The following is a 20,019-nucleotide window of genomic DNA, read 5'->3' on the forward strand; positions in this document are numbered from 1 at the left end:
ATTTTTGCAGATGAAAAATAAAAATTATTCTTGGAAAAAAATATAGCAAAGGGAAAGTCAATAGTAGGAAAAGTAGCATCAGTAAGAATGTTTGAAGCAAGAGCTCTACTCAGGAAGTTAACAATGTTCAATGCATGGAATCATGTGCTTAAACTTTTCAGAGGGCTGCAGAAGCCTGCCTATGGGAGCTCACCACTGCACAAGGTCTTGGATGTTTTTCAATCTATAAAACGTTCTGATTTTTCCCTCTAAATTTTCAAACAATTAACATAGCAGGGAAAAAGAAGCTGTTGTAGCATGGCAGGTGATATTTATATTTTTTAGGTTCTGAAAGATAATGGCAAAGGGCTAAATCCTGCCCCTTTTCCCACCATTGTCTGTATACCATTGTAGTAAACTCAGCATTATTAATGAAATTTCATTCTTTTTCAAAGTAGCAGAACTCATTTTGTGGTGTTAGCAAAAGAGAGTAGAGGTCAACAGGGTTTATGAGAGGAAGGGAAGAGTAGGCTGAGAAACCACAGGGTAGGGACAAGAGCAAGCAAGCAAGAAAATCGGATTAGGCCCAACAGCAGCCTCAGTGCAATGCAAACTGGAGAAACCCAGCATGAACAGAAGAAGAACACAAGAAATCCAGTGCTGTGTGACAGGCCACTTAACTGACTGAATATAGCACATTTTAGGTTAGTTCTCTGTAATTATAATTATTATTTCATGACAGGTAACTAACTTTGATCCTGCATTAAATGTTTTATATAATGTTACGCTGTTATAGCAGTATGCATGTAGTTTATAAAGTTTTACACATTTTTCAAGATCTCACCCAGGTGAGGGGTTGGACAGGAGGTGTGGGCCAGGTGCTGGCTGAGGTCGGAATTTTGCAGTCAGGATGTGTCTTCGTTTTGAAAGGCAAGTGTCTGCTAAGGAAGGCAGGAGCCTCCCCTGAAATGGGAAATGTAAACCCCCTCCCTTTGAATTGTAATAAATTTTAAATTAAGGGGCTCTCAGGCAAAAAATATGGGAGCAGGAATAACAGTTCTTTACCAGAGAAGAAAATAAAAAGTTAAAATGAACAATGCAGTAAACTAAAACACCTCTGACAGAGTCAGAACACAACCTGACATCCTGTTGGTCAGGGTGTTGATAGCAGTCCAATTGAAAATGTGGCTGCAGTTTTCCTGGAGTGTCAGGTGTGGTTCTGCTGGAGCAGGGATCCTGTAGAAAAGTGTAGCCTTCCTCTGAAGATCCAGTGGAAGAGGCAGCTGTTCCTCTGGGGAAATCCAATGGAGAAAGCCATGCTGGTGTCCCAGAATCTCAATATTACATCCAGGTAGGAATGCTTGGGCTCCTCCCTCTGGTCAGAGCATCTCACAATGGGATGCTATCGTTCTTATCAGTCATGCAGTGACATTCAATAACCTGTTATCAGCAGATGTCTCCCAGAGGGAGGAGTGGTTGTGGAAGAGATAAGGAAAACTGCCCACTTAAGACAACTGCCATACAGACAGCAAAAATAGAATACAATTTGTTTGGCAATCCAGGACAGAATGGGAGCTGTTGAGCTTGGAAGCAGGGAAGAAGCAATCAGAGGATGAAGCCCGGGCTAGCTGGTGGAGGCCACCATGATACTGTGAGAACCACAAGCTATAAAACTATGGAGAAGGGGGAATGTATGTACAAACTGCTGCAGTACAGCCCACCACTGCAGGACTCCTTGGGTGAAGTTGTGGCTCCTTTGAAGACATGGAATTTACCCTTGAATTTAAAGTAGCAAGAATGCTCCCTTTCCTATTGATACTACTTTGTTTGCCTGCTAAAAGAGAAGCACTGTTAGGTTTTGCTAAGTTTTGTATTTCTATTTTTCAAATCTTCAGTAAATTATAAAAATAGACTTTATTTTTTATTTGAAAACACATTAAATTGTTGAGCAATTATGTATGGATCACACCCTTTATGAAAGCTAAGCAAGTATAATAATTTCTTATACTTTGCCCATTTTAAACAAATGCATTACTCCTATGAAGTGCAAAAGAATTAATTCTCCCTTGCAAAACAAATTCACTGTCTCATGACCCGTAGGCTTTTAGTATACAATTTTCATTTTGCCATCTGATATTTTTAAGTGACAACATTGATAAGGAAGCTTTCATTAGTAAGCTTTGTTTAAATAATTTAATTCTTGCAGAATTACTTTTAATCTTTAATTAGCAGGAAGACCTTGATAACAGAATGGGTCAGGTCATTGGTAAAAATAGGTAGAAACCAGGTATTTCAACTAATTTTTTGTCACTGTCCTTTTTTAACTAGAAGTTTTTCAGAAATAAGAGAAGATAATCTTGAAGTATTACACAGCTTGTTTCAAGAGATTATTGGAATTGGCTGTTTTTCCTTCTGTCTGAGCTAAGAATTTTGATACCCAAGGTTGTATCAAAACATAGCTGTCTTGAATATGAATCTATGTCTGTAATGCTGTGATTACCTGTAAGACCCCCCCACATTTTTGTCTTATTTGTCTGACAAATCCCTCTCCTAACTGAAGAAAAAGAAAATTATGCAAAATCTTAACTGTAACTTAAATCTAAATTTCTCATTTTTGTGGTTACTAACGGGAACAGAATGTTGCGTTGTTTAAACAAATCCCTAGAGACTGAGATAAAATGCTTTCAAAAGGATATGAATTGTTCCTGTTAATCTCAATGGCATCTTAACTGTGATATAAAGTAAATTGAGTTTTGCTGTTTAGCTTTTCTTACATAAGAAGAAAGTTAAAAAGTGTCTATCAACCAAATTGATAGGGATAAAGTAAAAAATGAACAAACAAATGACACAATTATGCCACTACCTATGGAACTTGTCTACGCATGGTTTCAGCATACAAGAGAAGAATAAAGAACACAGGAAGATTAAAAATTGAAGTACACATGTAAAAAGAAAGGTCACCACTGACACAAATGTGAGACAGAAAAATATCAATCACGTAATTATCCAGTAAAAGGACTTTACATTTTTTTTCTCAAGTTCTTTTGATTCTTGAAGTATTAGCTAAGGTCAATACAGGTTGCATAGCTGAGAACACCGGTAAGTGAAAATTCAAACCATACCCCTAAAATTAAGAGAACCAAAGGAAATTGAGGTTAACTTATCCCCATATTTAAACACCAAGAAATTCTGATGACAGCCTCTAACTCCCAGAATTTCTTGACTGAAAAGTGAACAAGTATCTTCACAGAACCAAAGAACCTACTCTGTCTTTAAGGTGGAATTTGCTTAGTAAGCTTGACTACATAAGTGTTGTCCAGAATGACGTCTCATTTGTAATCTTTGCCAAGAGTTTCTGATTAAAATCCTGTGGACCTCATTAACAAGAGAAAATTATATCAGCTTTTCCAATTTAGGGAAATAATAAAACTCTTGTGTAAACTAAAGTGAAAACTTTCCAGATTAAAGAAAGGATCTTTTTAATGTGCATAAATTCTTCAGTCTGTGTATTAGGACAAAGTTCTTCACAAAGAGAGTGGCTGGGCACTGGAACAGGTTCCTCAGAAAAGAGGTCACAGCATCATCCTGACAGAGATCAAAAGCATTTGGACAATGCTCTCGGGCACGTGGTGTGAGTCTTGGGACTGACGTGTGGTGGACCAGGAGATGGACTTTAATGATCCTTGTGGGTCCCTTCCAACTGAGGATATTCTGTGATTCTATGATTTTATGATTCGTTCAAACCTGATGACATAAAATTATCAAGTCAATGACACTTTCCTGTAATTAAGAACTTGAGATGTTAATCCAGATTCTCTGTTTGTACTGCTATTAAGGCAGTAAGATATTCAATAAAACTTACTAAAAATAAAATTAACAATATAGTGAACTAATTTATTGAAATATTCTCCTGTGGGCCCCACCTTTGTGCACAACTTCACTCGTGGATATGTCTTCTCAGATTGTGTACCTGCTTGTGTCACAAAACACATTAAAAAGGGAATAAAAAGAATCTTGACACTACAGGAAGCCCATGATATCTTCAGGTTTCCAGGAGGCTACAACCCTTTGTACTTTACCTCTACCGTTGTGACTGATATTTCATTAATGCAATAGGACTTGTATAGCAGCATATTTTATATTACAAGAGTATAATTTTGCATAATTCAAATGAAAGGATACGCTTTTGTATCACATGTACTGTAATTTAGAGGACTTCTTCATTTTGGAATGACCTCAGAGATAACCTAGAAGTAGGGAGATGGAGGACAACACTGAGCTGATAACTTCTGACCATCCACCTCTAATCATGAAATTCAACATGCTGAATTAAGTGCCCAACTCCCCAAGGATGAGACATTTCTGTTCTCTGGAAGCTGACAGGCAACAGATGAATATAAAGAGTTCCTTCACTTCAATGAAAGCCAAATCTATATCCAGTGGAAGTGGCAAAGAGAAGGTCTCTGAATCTGGTTCCTAAATCAGGTTTTGGATGTGAACGTCCATCATGGACCAGTGATTTTGTTTTTTTCACATTCAAGTTACCACTGGTTGGAAATCAGAGACTCCAGTTATGTTATTGCATGGGATTTGAAAAGCAGTCTCAGAATCTGCACAATTCAAGGTGACTGTATAAGCCTGAAATCATTTGTAAAGGAAAAAAGGAAATAATGTTTGGTTTTGAAGATCTGCCACTGACACAGAATATTTTACTCTGTAGATCCATACACTGCATATAGATATACTGCATACTAGTGTTTCATGTTGATCATTTCCCCAGAGGCTTTGACAATCCCTAGGATGTAAATAATTCCACTCCAGGATTCAAAGAATTGGGATGAGATTCAATATTCTACCTTGCTCCTTTGAAATTGTTACTCTGCTATTTCCTAGATTTGGTTGCTTTTTCTTTTCTTCATTAACCCTTGGTCCATGCTGAAGTGTATCACTCCAACTGGCAATTCAATGCCAGAGGATTCCCCATTGTCAAAACTACTCATTGGAAGTAAATGGAAATCATTCGCCTCACATAGAATGTTTCTAAAAGTAGAGATATTGACTATCATGGTTTCAAGATCTATGAAATAAAAGAGAGACTGAGAGAAAATACTTGGGGAAAAAAGAATTTAATGCTCTAAACATTTGTTTCCAAAATATTCTGATCACCTCATATGTATCAATAATTTTGAGAAATTTATTTCATTACTTCTGAACTTTCCATTGTCAGCTCCTTGATGAATAGAACATAGAGGTCTAGAAACAAATGTGGTTTTCAAGGCAATCACAATATGTAACCAACATTTCTTTGTTTGCAGGTTGAATTCTCTTCCCCCTCCCCAAATAATAACAACATTTATAAGGGTGATAAAGTGTTGCAAGGATAATTAGGAGCTCTCTGGGCCTCAAACCATCCGGCCATATTGGCAATTAACTCACCTTCCTTTTAGGGGATCAAGTACTTTTATCTGTTTTCATGGCCTTGAGAAAATACAATCTGTATGTCAGGGTCATTGAGAAGGGCTATAAAACATGTTCTTTCCTTCACTCCTTAAAAATCGCCTTTATCTCCACAAATCAGTGTCTTTTGAGGCTTTTTACACTAAATCAGCAATTGCTGTCCATCTTTTGGACTTGTGGTATTCATCTGGAGGGGTGGGCAATTGTAGATGTCTTAGGTGTCTTCAGATAAAGAAAAAATTCTCCACATCTTTTAGATTACATGCATCTAAAAAACTCCTAAGGACCCAAAACCTTCCCAGCACTTCAATAATTTTAAAACTGGAGAAGGTCCTTCCTAGATCAGAAATGCTGAATACACCGCAGTGCTTGTTGCTGCACAGTTATCTTGTCCATTACCCTGGCAGCATAGCATGGCACAGAAAATGGGGTGCTGGTCTTTCCTACAGGGGTAAGATTGCAACAATATAACAGAATTGGGTGAATGTTTCAGCTCTAGATCATCTTTGTTGGGTAGAACTATGTCATGTGAGCACTATTCTGGTAGTCTGGTGCTGATTTACAATTTTGTGCCACAACCCTATGGAATAATTTACTCTAGCCCTAGCAATTTTAGTTCTGAAGGAAATTCAGGCTGGTTTGGTAACGTCAGCTGCTAAAAATCACAGGTACTCTGTGAACTAGTTCAGAAAACCCTGGTTTCCTTTCAGGAGGTTGTGCCACCAGTGTTTGACTTGGCACAGCAATGGGAATTCAGATCTGCTTGAGCCTGGCACCAGAACCAAGGCAGCTTTGTGTCTTGGAGCAAAAGTGATGTCAAGGCAGGTGTCCTACCTCTGCCTGTGGATGAGGTTGATCCCCCTTTTCCAGCTAGTAATTGTTAATATAATCGCAAAGGGGGATTGTAAAAATGCAATTCCCCCTTCCCTAGCAAGGTATATATAACCATGTGCTGGTGAAGAAGGGGACATCCCAAGTGACAATGTGCTGTGAGACAGACAGATTGATCTATCTATGTATCTATACATGATTGGTTTGTCCATATGTATTTTTCCCCTCTGTGACCATTATGCTCCAGGCAGCCATGGCACCTCTCTCTTCTAGGAGCGCTAACTATCCAATTTTCTCTGCATCAGGGTCAACAGCCTGCCTGAGAGCAGTTCTTGATCTTTCACAGGTGCTGACTACCCTTTACCTCTCAAGTTGCTCGGCTGATCAGCAATTTTGTGAGATCGTCTGAAGTCACTGCATACTTGAGAGCTCCTGTATTTTCCCTAGCTGGTTTTAAATAAAATAAAATAAAAAATAAAATAAAAATGTCTTTTTCCTTTTCTTCCCCTCGACACTCAGATGGACAGGGTGTATGGATCAGAGAGGCAGCCGGGGAGCAGGTGGGGATGGAATGCACTGGAGGACGTGCCGGGGATGCCCCAGGGATGCTCTGGGGACGCGCTGGGGATGCGCAGGGATGCATTGGCGATGCACAGGGGATGCAGATCTGGCTGCAGAGGGCAGGGCTGGGGCTCTGCCCTGCAGCGCAGGGCTACCTGTCACTTCCAATGAGTTGCTGTGCAGCTGTTTCCGTGCCGGAGCAGCATGGCCTGCAGGTGGCCTGGTGGCTGTCTCCGAGCTGCCGCTGTGTGTGACCCGCATGGCAGCGCTGGCTGCGGGCCCTGCTTTGCATGCAGCGGGCGTGAGCAGGAGGCTCCGAGCAGCCCTGCTGATGTGGCTGCTGTACCGCAGCTATTGCTTCAACACATTTAGACACAGCACCTCTGTAATTTGTCTCGACGTGATATCATCTTTTGTCTCAGCAAACTGACCCTTTTATCTGTCTTAGTTCTGCTTTCTCCGGCTCTTTCCATTCCATTGCCAGCAGTGACAACGGGAAACAGCAGAGGAGGGAAGAAATAGCATATTCAGGTGGTGATAGCAGATATAATAACTGAATTCAAAGTTATTCACTGTTTTGAGGCGTTTGTGAATCTCTTGTGGGGTTTTTTTGTTTGTTTTTTTGGGTTTTTTTTTTGTTTTTCTTTTGCTTTTGGGGTTTTGGTTTTGGTTTTTTGTTTGTTTGTTTGGGGTTTTTTTGTTGTTGGTTTTGGTTTTGTTTAGTTGAAGCATATGTCTGTCTGTGAGGAATTCTGTCAGTATCCCCTGACTCTTCTTGTTTAAGTCAGCCGTTTGAAAATAACAGTGAATCTCAGGAGATGCCATATAGGGGCTATATTACAGTTCCTTTTTAAAATTAGCACTTTGCATAATAGTTGCTCTTTTAAATATCTGGGTTTAGTTCTCATTGTTGCTCTGTATTTACAGCTAAAAATGTTGGGACTGATGTGACTGGTGTCTGTTCCTCCTGTTTTCTGTCCCCTTCTGCTCATGCCCTTCTCAAGTATGTCCTACTCCTCCCCAAAACAGGAGTCACTGGAGAGCAGCAGAGACTGACTACCACACTGAGGAATTTCCTTTTTGCAGTAAGGACAATTTATTGTGTCCATGTCAATGCAAACATTGCAAAAATGCTACAACTTCAGTCATCTCTGCTTCCCTCTCCTGTTGGACCTGAGACACTATGTGGGAAGTGAGAGGAGTTCAAGAAACCAAAAGAGGCTTTCAAAATAGCAATTGAAAAGAGTTTTAGTTAGCAACTAAATCATGTAGCACAGTAGATAAATGAAGAGAAAGGTTTGGCATGGAAAGTTAATATGCAATATTTAAGTGCTAAAAAAATACCAATAATGATAATGCTAAAACAAAAGAGAAGAAAAAGTAAAAAACAGGGAGCAACTGAAGATCAAAATTCAGACTATTTCAAAAGATCTAATAAAGGAATTGCTCCTTTGAATGCTCACCTAACTTGCGTTCAGAAAAAAAATTTCACTGAAAGGTTGAACATGGAACACTGATACCCTTTTTGGTTATCTTGGTCAGTAAACAGAAGTTTTCAATCTATACAAATCAGCTGGCTAAAATCAATCCATGTTATCTCAAATAAAGACGAACAAAAAAAATTCTCTTTGTTGGCTACTTGCCAAGCTGTTTCTTTTTACCCAAAGAAAGTCCCATTTCATCTCTGTTTTGCACCTCTGACATTTCCTCATCCTGTAACTTAGCTTAATGCTAAATTGACCTTAACTGCCTTTAATATTAGCTCACATGTGTTAAGACATTATTCATATACTTACCCTGTTATATTTCTTGTGTTTATCATATGTGATGTCCTATATAGTCAGGAATTAAGTAGTATATTGAGACCAGCTAAAAGACTGAGGATTAAATGATAGCTCTTTGCTGTTTCACAATGGTGATTTTAGGATTTAGACTGGAAGGTTAATAATAATCAGTATCATCATTATCACAGATTTTTATCACTTTAATTTTGTGGTTTTTCCCTTCTCACTGTAAATTGGCAGTTTGCAGATATAGAATTTAAAAAGTAGTAGCACAGTTTCTTGTGGCACATTCTTCCTCCTTTTTTATGGAGAGTCTGTGAGAAATGTCAAAGCAATTATCAGCAGGTTACAATAGTGTCAAGGGAGTGGTCTTGAATAGTTTATATGGACCTTTTTTCTTTCAACCACTTTCCAAAATATTATGGGCTGAAAATAATATGAAAATGGCTCAAATAAACAGGATTACTGTGATAAAAAAGTTATGAGTATTATATCACATATAAAACTGTTAAGAGCTAGTATGCCCAAAAATTCATTTCCAGGTCTTGGAGGGCGAAGCCTTTTTTCCCCCACCTTTCTTCTCTCACTTCCTCTCTCTCTACCTGTTTATTTCCACTGTATCAGAGAAATTTGAATTTCCATAGTAAAGTTTAAGTAGTCTTTTTCAGCCCATTTTCTAATCAGGGGATGAAATTCTGATTGTCTCTAGGCAATGTTGTGCTTGGCTGTGTGATTGCCAGAGTCTAAAGCCAAATTGGAAATTATGGAGGAATAATATAAACTGGAAAAAACCCCACCTAATTCCCATCCCCATAAAGCTGCATAGCCATAGGAAAAAAAATATTGACATTTGCAGATCTAAATGTATCTGAATCTTATGCATTAATTTTATGTATTAATTTTAAATATTGCATGCACTTGGAAAAAATTGAGGCTGATAGAGGAAAAATACCATGCTGGTATTTTGGGATGAGCAAGCGTGTCTGAGTGGCAGCAGCAAGTGGGTCACGGGCAGGCAGAGTTCAATAAACAAAAGCATATGTGCCCTCCAGTGCCTCTTGCCTTTCCCTGGAGCAGAGTCTGGGTAGCGAACCTTGGCGGGCCGGGAGTGAGTGCTGCTGACCTTTATCAGAGCAGAAAGCTGCTGACATCGGGCACCTCCGAGCACAAAGCTGCTGACATCGGGCACCTCCGGGGCTCGGCGATGCCCTCCTGCACCCACTCCTGGCGCTGCTGGAAGGGGGAGGCGGTGGGGAACAAATGTGTCATCGCAGCCCCTGCTCTGCAGGATGACGGGAAGGAGCTGCAGTTTTCCCCCTCTCTTCAGCCCTCCGGTGCCTTTTGGAAAGATTTGCCTGCATTTGTTTAAACAGTGACTCTCCTCAGGGAGCTCCAGCTGGGGAGGAGCAAAGGTGCTGGCATCACCTGTCTCCAGGCTCCTGGCCTGGATGTGACAAGCATTTCTATTCCTCTCCCGTGGCTACATTGCTAAAAGATTTAAGACCGATGTATAAAACTGTGTTCTGCCACCACATATTATAGCACATATTACCTATATGGATTTGTATTGTGCACAGGATCGTGGTGGAGATGATTTAATGAACAAAATATTGTGGTAAGGTACATGATGAATGCAATTTCTTCTGTATCTGTAAATTTTCACAAAATATGTAAGCATATTACTGTATATATATTTAGTTAAACAAAAAAATCATTTCTTAATAACAATATGCCTTACTGGGCATATTTAAATTAATTCATGACCACTTTTCCTTCCCCTAATTCAGTTATGAACAAATATCAGTTTTTAAAGGTAGAGAAATCACTGGGTCCCCTGGTTTTCCATACAATGTGAGTCTAGAGGCTTGAGCCAAAAATTCCCATATCCAGGCTAAAACTGAAGCATCCTTTTGAGGAAGACAGCTTATTCAGAATTTTCAAGCAGTATAGATCCAGCACTGCTTATTTTCACTGTAACTGGGGGAGCTGCATTTCCATTCTGGCATTACCCAGTTTGCCTTCAGGCACTCTTGTTATGCCAAGCATGGTAGAAAACACATCTCCCCCACCTCCTAAAGGTTTCCACTAAATCTCTGTAAATCACGTGTAAACCAGTTTAATCTAATTGGCAGAACCATTTTAGTAGAAATTGGACTAATAGGTCTACCCAGTGAGTGTAGCTGAGTCCAAACAGTCTGGAGTACCAGGCTTGTCACTGTGTTGGTTTCTGGTGGTTCAGCAAGGGCCTGAGGAATCAGAGCTCAGCCTCTCAGTGCCCATCTGGCAGTATCCAGTGCCCTCCTGGTCTGTCTGCCTTCCCCTAGCCCAGCTGTGCAGGGGTTTTATCAGGGGTTGAGGAGAGACACAGGGGTTGAGGAGACACGTGTCCTTCCCTGCAGGAGAATATGCAGGGAAAGAGTTACTGGAGCTGAAGCGCTGTAACTCATTAGCTGCCATAATTCAATTTATTTTCTGAACTCTACCACAGCCTCTCCTGGGAAAAGGTGTGTTTTTAACCATGTTGCCATTCTTTTGTTGACACAAAAATTGTAATTTAATATCCATCAATTGCCTGGTGTTAGATTCCTCAGTTACAATTACTTAACTGGAAGAAATTAGTCTAAATGAAGAGTACCTCATCTCTGTTGAGATGGTAATGCATTAAAACACATCTTTTATCTTGGCAAGGCAAAGGTTAACTTTAATTTAGAAAATATTTTCCTTTAACAAAATGTGTTTATAGAAAAGACTTGTGCAGAGGAATTTCTTGCCTATATAGACAAGAATGTAAATAGTTTTTTATTACTAAAAAAACCCCAAACACCTAAAATTAAAAAACACCTACGAATGAATGAAGAAGTGCTAAGAACAAATGTCCATGAGCTGCAGAACTGGTTTTTATGGCTCAGTCCCCAACTATCTTTAATTTTCTCCCTGCTGGAAATTATATCACCATAACAGAGCTGGCAGAAAAGATCGCGTGTCAACGCTTCAGCTGCTGCGGGGACTGTCTGGTGTGGGAGCTGAGATTCCTGTCTCTCCCCAAGCAAGCTGGGCCAAGGCACTCATGTCCTCCTTTTCTGCTTGTTCTGCTGCCAGAGAGGCAGCCTCTGCAAAAGGTGAAACACACAGCTGGGGGAACAACCATGGGAGCCATCATATTTCTTCTGTGAAAACTTCCTTTCCTGTAGGTTGAAAAATATTTTCTGCAAGAAAATGGTATTTTTTCCCTGCATATTTACATTAGATATTGTCCTGGCATATAAAGCTAGGGAAATTGCTAAATTAATTAACAAAAGTTGGACTACTAACAAGCAGAACTGCTTTTAGTTCCTGAACTCAAAACACTTAAACTATAATCAATATTTATATTTCATCTAATGTTTCGGTCACAGAGATCTCTCTTAAAGATTCTCGTAAGATATGGATTTAAAAACATAGCTGAGGGGTAAGTCCTCCCTGCCTCTATCACAAGTCAAAGATGTGGTTTTTTTTCAAATCAGAGCTCAATTAAACACTGCCATCTTATATATGATGATTAATGGTCAGGGATCCATCTTCTTCTTCATTCTTTGAAGAAACAGATGGGCATCATTTAATTCATGGCTTTTTCTGGCATTTTTTCTTCAAACTTTATCTAATGTTTCATTTCAATGCTGTGTGTAAAAACCTCAGTCTCCCTTCAGAGCACTATTATTCTGACCATGGTATTGGGACTATGACAAAAGCTTTTTTTATCCTCTCCTATTCCCTCTACACTCTCTTCCTCCCTACTCCCCATTAGCCCTGAGCTGCTTCACCCCCCTCTGCCCCTTTCCAAAAACTGAGCTTTTCTAGTCATGATGCCAGTATTTCTCTCATACTTTTGAATCCTCTTAACATGTGGTCCTTAACTTGTCCCGTGTTCAATGTCTCCCATCTTAGACCAAATCATGCTGCTCTTTCTCATATAGGGCCTGTGCAGGGGACCAGCACAATCTAACATGGCAAAGTTTGCAATTCCAAAGTTGTGTAATTCCAGCTGTCCTGAGCCGTGCCCTGCTGCCCGTCTCACCCAGCAGCGTTGTGCTGTGTTGGGTCCTGGTGCTCTGTGCCCTGCAGCACCGGGATCGGGATTGGGGTTGGGATTGGGATTGGGATCGGGATCGGGATCAGGATCGGGATCGCTGCCTGCCAGCCAGAGCTGCCTGTGCTGGCTCTGCCCTGGGCAGGGCCAGGGGGATGCAGGAGCAATGCCCTCCCTCATGGGCAGCATGGGCAGTGGCAGCACCAGGAAACTTGGACTTTCTCAGCCAGGGAAAAAACAGAGGCATTAGGAAGTGCAGTGGAGAGTGAGGGGGCACTTTGCTCTCCTATAGATGGAGTATGCTTTCAGAGTATTTATAAGCTTTAGGGGAGGATTGTTTTGTTACTTTGAAAATAAATTAATAGGTGTGTATTTTTTAATTTTCCAATTCATATGCAGATGTACATACAGTAGTGAGGTCAAATGTTGATGAAATCCCCAAAACTGGGGAACTTGTGTTTTGACTATTTTATTCACTGTAAGCTCAAGGCATTTGTTAATTTTGTCAGGCCTTTGACATTTTTCTCTTTCCAGGGTGTTGATTCACATTTTAATATACAGATAGGGATGTGGCAGGCAACGGAGGGATGGAAGTTCCCCACCTCAGGGGATGCAGGGGTTGGAATTTTCAAAGGTGCTGATCACTCCTCTTCTAAAACTATAAGCCTCTTCAGGTGTCTCAAATCAAAGGACCATGAAAAGAACTATAGACTATTAATTTTTCTCTGTTTTTAATTAGGAGAAAATACACTTTAGCCTTTCCCAGCCTGTGAAATTTTGGCTGTTTCCCTTGCATGTCTTTCAATCTAAATGGCACAAGTCTGGGGTTGCTGCTACCAGCTGGAAGCAGAATCACTTCTGGCAGCAATTTGCTGGTCCCTGAGGACTCGGGACATTTCCATGTCATCCTCCTAATCAGAGAAATGTGGCATTAATGACATAGCTTTTCCCTCTGAGTCAGTGTAGAGGCTGACACCAGTTAACACAGGAGAAAGTATCAAAGTCACCTGATAGAATAATATATTTAGAAAGAAAATTTCTTCTTAACTCCTATCAGTAAGCCTGAAGCAGCAGCACCCCTATTCCTCTGTAGCTAAGGGACACAAAGGGGTGGCTCACACACTTGCTCTGTAGCAGGGGGAGCCCCTCTTGCTCCATCCAGGCTTGAGCTCCTCGTGCCCTTCCATGGGAATCCACACACCAGAGATGGGGCAGCCTCTGGGCCCCTGCAGGACTCACAGATGAGAACCAGGCTGTGGATAGCAGTGAGGAGTGCTGTGATTCCCCTCTTTGAGACAGCTATAAATAACATTTGATACAGTTAATCTCTTGAGATGTCATGATGGTTTTGAGATCAGATTTTATCTGCTGCTGTGCTTCCCATTTGTCCACTGGTGGGATTCTTTACAGGCACTTCCAGCCTTTATTATCCTCAGAGCTTTGTGTCAAATGCAAATATTGTTGTTAATTGCTATTTGCATTACAAGAGCAATTACATCTTGCTGTTCTTTAATTCCTGATTTATTGATGAATATTTCCAACACTGGTTTAGCATAGAGGCTTTGCCAAGGTGAAAATTGACTATTTGTTTTGTTACTTTGCCAGTGTCTAATCCAGAGCAATTCTTTGCCTCTTGCCCAATGACTACCCAATTTTCTTAGTGTCTATGAGGGGATGTATTGAAATTCCCAGTTCTAGGAAAGAAACTCCATTACTTCATTCAGACCCTTGTTCATAGTTCATACATACAAAACTTGGATCTGTGAGACATTTTAGGTAGCCTAATTCATTTCATCATGTTGTTCATCATGGCTTGCCCTCATTAAATTTGCTCAGTGCCTGCTCCTTGGGAACCACAGCTCACAACACCTTGCTGCCTTCACTATGGATGAAAGGGTGAAGTACCTACAGGTGTCCACATATGTAAGCATTGCATATTGAAAGAAATTGCTGTTCAGGTGTGTTGGTTTTGCACTGCCTTGTTCTTGGTAGTGGGGGGTGGGGGGTGGGGAGGGGAAGAGGACTGTAAGAAGCTTCCAGAAGCTTCTTCCATGTCCAGCAGAACCAATCTCTGATGGCTCTGAGGATGGATATGTTGCTGGCCAAGGCTGGGCCAATTAGAGATGATGGTAACACCATTACAATACCATATTTAAGAAGAAAATCAAAACAAAGATTGTAGTGCAGTTTTCATTCCTGATAGAGGAGTAGGTGAGAACATCTGAGAGGAACAGCTCTGCAGACACCAAGGTCAAAGCAGAGGAGAGGGAGGAGATGGCCGAAGCACCAGAGCTGAGATTCCTCTGCAGGCCGTGGTGAGACCATGGTGAGGCAGCTGTGCCCCTGCAGCCCATGGGGATCCACAGGGATGCAGAGATCCACCCACAGCCCGTAGGGATCCATGGGGAGTGCAGAGATCCACCCACAGCCCAAGGGGATCCATGGGGAGTGCAGAGATCCACCCTCAGCCTATGGGGATCCACAGGGAATGCAGAGATCCACCCTCAGCCCGTGGGGATCCACAGGGAATGCAGAGATCCACCCTCAGCCCGTGGGGAAGGTGCCCATGCTGGAGTGGGTGGAGGCCTGGAGGAGGCTGTGACCCAGTGGGAGACCCAGTAGAGAGAGAGGCCCCTGGTTCCAGGCTGGAGCAGCCTGTCCTTGGAGGACTGACCCCATGGAAGAGTGACCCACGCTGCAGCAGTTTTGGGAGGACTGTGTGCCCGTGGGATGGAGTCACATCAGAGAGCTTCACGGAGAACTGCCTTCTGTGGGAGGGACCCCACAGTGCAGCAGGGGAACAGCTTCTCTCTCGGAGCAGTGAGAGGAACCATGAGTGATGAAATCACCTGTAAACCCCCACTCCCTGTCTGTTGGTGAGAAGGATGGAGGGGTTGGGATGGAATAAGGTGTTTTTAAGGGCTTATTTTACTTCTCATTATCGTGTCTGATTTTGTTACTAATAAATTCACTTAAATATCTCTAAGTTGAGCTTTTCTTTTGGCCGTGATGATATTTAATGAATGATTTCTCTCCTAGTCCTTAATTCATTAACCCTTCATTATATTTTCTGTTCTCTGTTCAGCTGCAGAGGAGTGAGCAAGAGGGTTTTGTGGGTGCCTGGCATCTGGCCAGGGTCCAACCACAAAATCCTCACGTGGACGCTCTTAGCATTGAGGAATAATTATACTGAAGTAAGTATTATGGAATAGATTTTAAAGCACTTTTGTCCCAAGGGCTTTTCTACATGAAAAAGTCATATAAATAGGACAAGGGTTTAAAATCAGTTTATTCTATGGGCACAGGCTTGCCTCCTATTCCTTCAGACTGCCACTTGGGAAGCAATTTTCAAGCTATTTGAAAAGGTTTAAAACACTCATATTCCTGGTAACTCTGCTGACATGGGAGAGTTAGTGCAAAAGAGCTAACAGTTAACTTATCAGTGTAATTAACTACATTGGCACTGAGAATGCTTCCTGTATGACCAAATCCTAAGTTTTCTGCTACCAAAAAAAAACCCCTTAAGACACCTGTGTCTGGGTTTATATTGTTAAGTAGTTTTTAAGATGAAATAAAATAAACTTTTAGACTAAATTCTTCAAATATTTTAAAGGCAGCATTTTGCTGAAACAAGCTTGCCTTCATATTTGGGTGAAGGCTGATATTCACTTTTCCCTCCTACCAGTATTACTTCCTCAAGATGGTAAAGGCTACAAAAATGGGAACTTTGTGCATCCATCCTTTTCCTAGTATTAAGCAATTCTTATGACATTTATAGTTTGCTGATAGACTGCAGAGAAGCCAGATGCTTTATGGCTTTTCTACATTGCTATTGTCAGATTCTTACAACTGAGTGAATACAGCATGAGAGCATAAAAATGAAAGTCTGTGTTATGCCTTCGCCTGTGCTAAATTAAATCTAGGTCTCCAGAAAGAGACAGAAACTCTAGATGTTGCATGTCTGGGCCGAGACCATGTGTTTCATTCAAAATTCCCTGATAAAAACGGTAATGACGTGCTTTGAATTTTTTAGGGGTGTTTCTGCATTTTTGATGGTATTTTCAGCCAGAGTGCCATGGCGAGGCCATTTATATCACCCTCTCCCATAAAGATGCAGTGCTGCAGCAACTGTGATCTTTCTGTACTTTCTGAGGGAGAAAGCACCAGCAGAAGATGGGGATCCACTTTGCAATGGTTTTCATGGTTGTGAAACTGAAGGAACTTGAATTCAAACCTTCTGTAAAAGACTTTCCCAGAGGCAATGCATTCCAGTAAAATCCATTGCCCTCTTTTTTTATAGAATGTGTAATCAAATATAATGACATATATGATAATTTAAAAGTTCTGACATGCTCACAAGTGGGGAGAAAGCATATTGGAGCTCCTCAGCATGTCAGTGAGTGACCCCACCACCAAATAGCTGTTACTTGATGATGTGCTGGGGAGAAGCCAGATAATTTATGTCCTTTCTACATCTTTCTACATTGTTACACTCCTTTACACAGCTTCTGTGTCTTTCTCAAGTCTCCCAATAGCATATAGAGCCCACAGAAATTACAGTAAAATCAGCTATGCATCCATCAGATCAGGGGAATAGATTTACTTGTTTAATCTTTGTTTGTTTTTGCATTTTTTTTTAAATTAATAAAGGAACCAGTCATTGCTCTGTGGTAACTTCATCCCACTGTAGTGAAGAGCTGTGGTATCCTACCTACTTACAATCTTTTTAATCTTTATATTAAGTCTCATACTCACTCTTTCATGTAATCCCAAGTGTGAGGCAGAAGATAGGCTATACATTGCCCTCCTCCCTAAAGCTCTTCCTCACTATCAGCTTTCTTCCACTCTTACTTCTCCCTCAAGGGTCTAATGATATGAGGAGTTCTTCCACTACTCTAAGTCCTTTCCAAAGACCAACTATTCTGTCCCAATATTTTCTTCTGTCATAGCACAGGCCTTCAGGTGTCTGCTATACCTGGGAATGACACCTTTTGTTACTGTATAAAAGAAGAAGAAAAAAAAAAAGGAAAGTGGTGTTCTGGTGGCTCTGATGTCATTATGACTTTGATAAAGAAAACAAGAAATGAAACAGATTTTAGTACTTGGGTTGCCTTTATTACGGGTTAAACATGCACTGAGACACTGTATGCAGGGAGTAACTTGGACTCATCATTATTTGTTGTAAGTAGAGTGAAGGAAAAGCATGAAACTCTGTTTGATTGCCCACTTGCTTGTCCATCTGCATGGTATACACCTGACAAAGCAGGGGCAATGCTGCCATTTCCCTTTCTCACCATTAAGGTGTGGGTGATATGTGAGGTACAGGTAAATAAGAAATTCTTGCTCAGAACAGATTTTCTGAGTGGTAGTGCTGAGTCAACAAAGTTGAAATGTTTCACAAGGGAAATTTTTGAATGTAATCTCTAATCCAGTCCAGACAGGAAGTCATTAAATGCTTTGTTTTAAGAGATCAGTGCATTCTGTGTTTGATATAATTTATTATATGGAAATTGAAATAGTAAAGCAGAAGCAAATATTCTTATCTTTTATGATGAACCTTCTTTGAATACTATTTTTTACAAAGCATTGCCTTTTTGTCCTTATTTTCCAATCTCAGGATATTCAGACTTTGTCAAAATCCAGAGAGGTCAGTTTCAAGAAGGTCTTTTGGTGGCACTATCCAACCATCCAATTTCTCTGCAAGGTTCTATTACCTTTGTATGAATAGAAATGGAAAGATAATACCTAGTCTGTCTGTCTGTATAGATATTACATGGACAGACAGGAGAAGTAAATGGCCGTAGAATGAAACACAAGAAGTTCCATTACCTGACATGAGGAACAAGCTTTTTACATTGAGGGTGGCAGAGCTGCCCAGGGAGGTAGGTGTGCTGCCCAGGTGGAGTGTCCCTCTCTGGAGACATTCAAACCACACCTGGGTTCCTGTGTCACCTGCACCAAGTGACCCTGTGTTTGCAGGAACCTGGACTGAATGGTCTCCAGATGTTCCTCCCAACCCTAAGGATTCTGTGAATCTGTGATTATGTGTGCCATTAACTCTATTGTTGGAAACATGACTCAAGTTTATAAAATGTACTTTTTTACAACTTTCTTTACTTCTATAGGTACATACCTTCCTTGGAAATTGTGTCTTTCTTGCCCATGAGTTCTCTCCATTCTGTTTTATATTGAATCTCTTCAAGATGTTAAACTAATATTTCACAGAATCACAAAATATTCTGAGTTGGAACAGACCCACAAGGATCATCAATTCCATCTCTTAAATGTATGGCCCATGCAGGGACTGAACCCCCAACCTTGGTGTTTTTAGCTCCAGGCTATAACCAACAGAGCTAATCTCAGGGTATTTGTCAGAAAAAAATTGTAAACCTTCCTGAAGTATTAAATACACTAAAGCCTGACAATGTTTTCATCACAACTTGCAGGACTGATTGACTATGTAGAAAATTATAAAATTACAACATTTTATTCAAACTGTGTTATATTTATTATACAAAAAAGTCTCATAAACACATAGTTATCAGAAAAACAAAATAGATTACATTAATTGCCTTTGACAAAAGCCCTCATGTAAATTGAATGCATTGAAATTGTTGATACTGAAAATAATTTTTAAAGTGATGATTTCTTTAATGTTTTGTATGAAGCCACTTGCAGAATATAGTGACTGCATACTTGCATTTATGACTGATTTCATCCAAGTCACTGTTATTCCTGATGTGGGAGCTATTTTCTAAATAAAGTCTATATTTTGTGTTCATTACAGGTCCTTCCAGAGGTCTGAAGCCAGAAGGAAACAATAAGATCTGCATTATATAAGTCCTACAACGTCACAGATGAACTTTTGCATCTGTGTGACACAGCAGTACTGCTTGTCCACTGTCCCTAGCTGCTCCATTACTGCATTTCACTAAAGGGACCTCAAGTGAAAACTGGGAATAAGGCCAGGATGCATTGCTAATTTTGTAGGCTTGTTTCCAAACAGTCTTTTCCCAGGAGCACATGCCTGTGCTCCTGTGCCACGGGGGAAGCGAGTCAGCTGGTGGGTGCAGCCTGGCGCGTGACTGGCGTGTGCCAGGGCACTGGGGCACATGGCTGGGCTGGCATCGAGCCCACTCCTCTATAGCAGGACTGACTTGAGAAGCAGGCAGTTAAAAAACAAGTTTGTGGATCCTAGCATTGGTAAATCACCCAAATTTGGCCATTCATCTTTTAACAGATACGTGTTTTATCGTTCTGTAGGAAAACTCCATCAGGCAACTGAAAGATTTTCCCCAAAGAAATGCAGCCTGCTGTATATTTTCTTTTCTTTTACCCTTG

At 40.7% G+C, this 20,019-nt stretch overlaps 1 long non-coding RNA gene across 1 annotated transcript; it reads left to right on the forward strand.

Annotated features, from left to right (window-relative positions):
• The first annotated feature begins 7,132 nt into the window (after positions 1-7,132).
• On the forward strand, positions 7,133-19,948 carry LOC141728603 (uncharacterized). The gene is made up of 3 exons (XR_012579722.1): positions 7,133-7,359; positions 15,764-15,872; positions 19,466-19,948. It is a non-coding gene; the product is annotated as an uncharacterized LOC141728603 (long non-coding RNA).
• The last annotated feature ends 71 nt before the right edge of the window (positions 19,949-20,019 follow it).

The sequence above is a fragment of the Zonotrichia albicollis genome, chromosome 3, assembly GCF_047830755.1.
Source record: "Zonotrichia albicollis isolate bZonAlb1 chromosome 3, bZonAlb1.hap1, whole genome shotgun sequence".
NCBI lineage: Eukaryota > Metazoa > Chordata > Aves > Passeriformes > Passerellidae > Zonotrichia > Zonotrichia albicollis.